Source organism: Mesoplodon bidens, assembly GCF_964165515.1.
Source record: "Mesoplodon bidens genome assembly, chromosome: 2".
Classification (NCBI taxonomy): domain Eukaryota; kingdom Metazoa; phylum Chordata; class Mammalia; order Artiodactyla; family Ziphiidae; genus Mesoplodon; species Mesoplodon bidens.
In genome coordinates, this window is record NC_138177.1 from 72,612,272 (window position 1) to 72,616,148 (window position 3,877).

The 3,877-nt window shown below is 57.4% G+C and overlaps 1 long non-coding RNA gene across 1 annotated transcript; it reads right to left on the reverse strand.

The window, feature by feature from the left end:
* Positions 1-994: 994 nt before the first annotated feature.
* Positions 995-3,355, reverse strand: LOC308611764. The gene is made up of 3 exons (XR_014015024.1): positions 3,271-3,355; positions 2,888-3,119; positions 995-2,347 (listed from the first exon to the last, which is right to left on the reverse strand). It is a non-coding gene; the product is annotated as an uncharacterized lncRNA (long non-coding RNA).
* Positions 3,356-3,877: the final 522 nt, after the last annotated feature.

Here is a 3,877-nt window from a genome sequence, read left to right on the forward strand (position 1 = left end):
CGCCTGCGTGTGGGTGGCTGCCTGTGAGTCTGTGTGTATCTGTGTGTGTGTGTGGTTGCTGGGGCCTCCCGGGTCTCCTAAATGGGGGTTTCCTCTCCCTGTTGCCAAGGAAACAAACAGAAGCTCCACAACTCCAGGACTGGGGCTGGAGAAAAGGGTCCCCAAGCCCTGCACACCCGTACACTTGCAGAAAGTGAGGTAGAAAAGGATTCCCTGTCCCACTCCCCTCATCCACGTAAGGACCAAACGTTAACAAATGTGGGGCCTGAAACTGGGGCCACCTGTCCTGTTTGCAGAGCACTGAGGAGTTTCCTAAGACAAAGGACAAGGGACTTGTGGTGCTCAAACCGGGACAATTCCTGGCAAACCGGACAATCGGTCTCCCTAAGTGTTCATCCAATTTTTGTGGGGAGGCTTTATTTTTAAAATATGAGAATATCTTTTACAGATTTTACACAGAAATATGACCACGTGCAAACATGGGCAGACTCCTCTGAGGGTTCCGGAAAGGCCAGGAAGGCTCCCCGGCCTGCAACTGAGGGTCCCTGAGCTTCACCTTTGTTACTTTCACCATAAATCCCCCTGAGGCTCCAGCCCCTGCCTCTCCTAAGCTCCTCAGGGCCCGCTTTGAAGACTACCCCCCACCCCCACCCTACCCCCCTCCACCTCGGGCACTCACACCAGGGGGGGTCAACTGGGAAAGTGAACTCTCGAAAGGAGAATGGTGGTTAATCTGCAAGAGATTTCCTGATGGGTGGATGGAGCAAAGGGCACTTTCTGGAGAAGTGGCTGGGACTGCCAGGTGGGGCAGGTGGATGGGCAGCATCTCTGCCAAGATCAGGAGCTCCTGGAGGGAGGCCCATGGGATGGGGAGGGACTGCCTTGGGCCAGTGCTTCATCATTCATTGCCTAGAAGCCAGAACTTCAGAGCTGGGAGGAGTTAGGACATCGTGCAGACCAACCCCACTCATTTCTAGACCTGCCTTGGTCCAACTTCCCAGATTTCCCCTTCCCACTATCCCTAAGCCACCCACAGGTCTGCCCCAGAGTAGCACCCCATTTGCCTTCTTTGCCCAGTAAATCCAAAGCTCACAGGGCACCCTGAGAGCACACCTCACTTTGGCCATCGACCCCTGAGGGGCTCTTCATCACAGTGATAGGTGATGGGGAAACCACTGGAGCAGGGGTGGGCAGCAGGGGGCTGGGAGGGACAGGATGCATGGGCTGAGGCTGATGTGCTCTCAGGCTGCCCAGGGAGGGGCCAAGGGGGCATCTGTTTCCTCTTGGCCAGGATTCCCTCCATGCCACCCCCAGAGGAGGTGAAAATGGCGCTGGCTTCCTGAAGCGGAGCTGCCTGGCCTGGGAATGGAGGACGGACAGGGTGTCCATCAAAACATCCCGCATCCCCTCTCCTCCCTCTGCCTGGAGCTTCGGGGAGCTCAGATAAGGTTTAGGGGTGGGGGCATATTTTTTGTTAGAGCAGAGGAAGTTAGGTCCTGGGGCTCAGTGAACGCCAGAGATGTACCAGATGCGATAGCCAGGCTGGGCTCCAAGTGGGGTGTAGTGGGGTAGAGGCAAGGGACTTGTCTGGCTCAGAGGTGGGGCCTCACTTTAGTGGACAAGCGGTGGAGGATGGACCAGAGAGATCTGAGCACAGAGGGTAAGTGGGGATGGGGGAGAGATAAGAGCGGGCAGAGGAAGAAGTTTGGGGAAGAAGTCTACCGTGAGGGAGGAAGAACTGAGCTTTGAGGTAAGTGTGGGGGAGATCACATCTGTAGTCCAGGTCAGGTGGCCCAGGAGGAGTGGAGAGATGGGCAGAGGGGAGGCCCAGGAACTGAGGAGAGGGGCAGCTGCCCGGGCTGACGCCAGCTCTCCAGCCGCTGATCCTGGTGGGGCAAATATTTACCCAGCAACAGTTGCTAAGCAGGGAGGAAGGAGGAGGGAAGCCAGTAGCTAGAGGGCCTTCCAGGCTCCTCCCATCCCTCACAAAAGACAACTTAGAGAGGGTGAGCCATTCAGTTCCCCTCAGCCCTCCACCCGCTCCACACAGGCTCGGCTATATCCCTCCATGCACACATACCTTGGAGTCACCTCTACCAATGTTCCCCCCCCCCGCCCCAGCCCCACGCTGGTAACTGGACAGAGGGCTGGGCTAGAGGCAACTTAATCCCTGGGCTGACCGGCCTTCCCCTTACCCTAGGACAGCTCTGGGGTCTCGAACCTTGCAAAATTCCCCTTCCCAATCTGTTGTTCAGTGGGGGCTGGAGAAGGAGGTGGTCTAAGCAGTCAGGATACAGTGAGGGAAGGGATGCTGAAGGATGGAGTCAAGATGTCCAGGGGGTGGAGGCTGGAAGAGAGGATGAGGAGGCTGAAAGGAGGGGAAGGAGTGACTCCCTTAGAGGTTGTGAAAGGGCAGGCAAGGAGGGCTGATGGATCCAGAGAAGAGAGGTTCTCAGGGGTCCTTCCTGATCTGGTGCCTGGGCAGAGGAGGGGGAGGGACAAAGGAGGGGAGGGTGTGCTCAAATGGAGCCAGATGTGGCCCATGTGATGTGGGCTGTCGCTGGCATGGGCACAGTGGGGGCAGGACATATAACTGCCGCCAGGAAGTATTAGTCAGAAGCTGGGAGGGGCAGGGGAGACGGACAGCTAGGCTAGGACCCCTGAAGCAGCAGATGGGAGCTTTGGGGGAGGGTAAAAGGGCTCCGGGCCTGCAAGAAGGGATTGAGATGACCTCCCCACCACCCTTAAGGTCCCCATCCATTTCCCTGGCTGAGCCTCGGTTTCCATATGCAAAATGGACATCCTGACACCCCTTCCCAGGGCAGAAGATGTGCCCAGGGCCCAGCTCAGGGCCCAGCACACAAGAGGGGTTCTCTTCTTTACCCACCTCCTCAGGGTGAGGTCTTTGCTCTGCAGGGCTTCTCCCTGGGGGTCAGTGGGTTCTCACCCTCAGCCAGAGGCCCTCTGGAAATCGGGGTGCAGAAATGGGAGGGAAGGACACAAAGAGGAAGCTGCCACAGCAGAGAGGAGGTTCTTGGAGCCCAGGCTCCCTGGTGCTGATGGAGGTTCTTGAGGGCTGAAGGGTTGGCCAGAGTGGCTGCAGGCCCCATGGGTCCACCCTGAAATGGAGGTAGATGGAGGGTCACCACTGTGAAATGACAACAGAGGCGAGACTGAAGAGCCACACCAGGAGGGACTTCCCCGAGCCCGTCCACAGCATGAGCCAGCCCAGAGGGAGAAGGGGTTGGGATCCCAGGAAACAAAGCAGACCTGAAGGGTGGGCCAGGGCACGGCCCTATAGAAACAGACCGAGGGACCCTTGGAGAGCCAGGTCCAAGCTGGCAACCGAAAGAGTGTTGCTTTCCAAACTCCCACTGGAAAGTTTGAAAAATACACACGGAAACATGACTCACTGCCCCCTCCCCACGGCCCCCCTTTCCTGGTTTCTGTGATTTTTCTCCCAAGAGTTAATTCAAATCACATTCTACAGAAACCACGTTTAACGAGGGAGGGCAAAGAGCATGCTGAAGAAGGCAGAGAGGCGCCGCAGGAGGGGCCTAGAAATGGAGATGAGCGCTGGGCCTGGGGCAGACAAGCCTGCGGTGATCCATCCACTGGGAACACCTCAGGCCAGGGAGAATTCAGCTTCCAAACACTTAGATGCTCAAGTGAAGGGAGGAAGGAGAATTCATTCACACAACCACTGCCGAAACTACAGTGTGGCCGCTGCACCCTGCTGCCCTGTGTAGCCCAAGCCCAGAGAGCTCACCTTCTGGCCTTCTCCTCAGAATCTGTTCCCAGAGCCACAACGGAGGCCAGAGGCCCGGGGAGGTGGGATAGGAAGTGGAGCTCCCTGAACTCACTGCCTCCCCTGCTC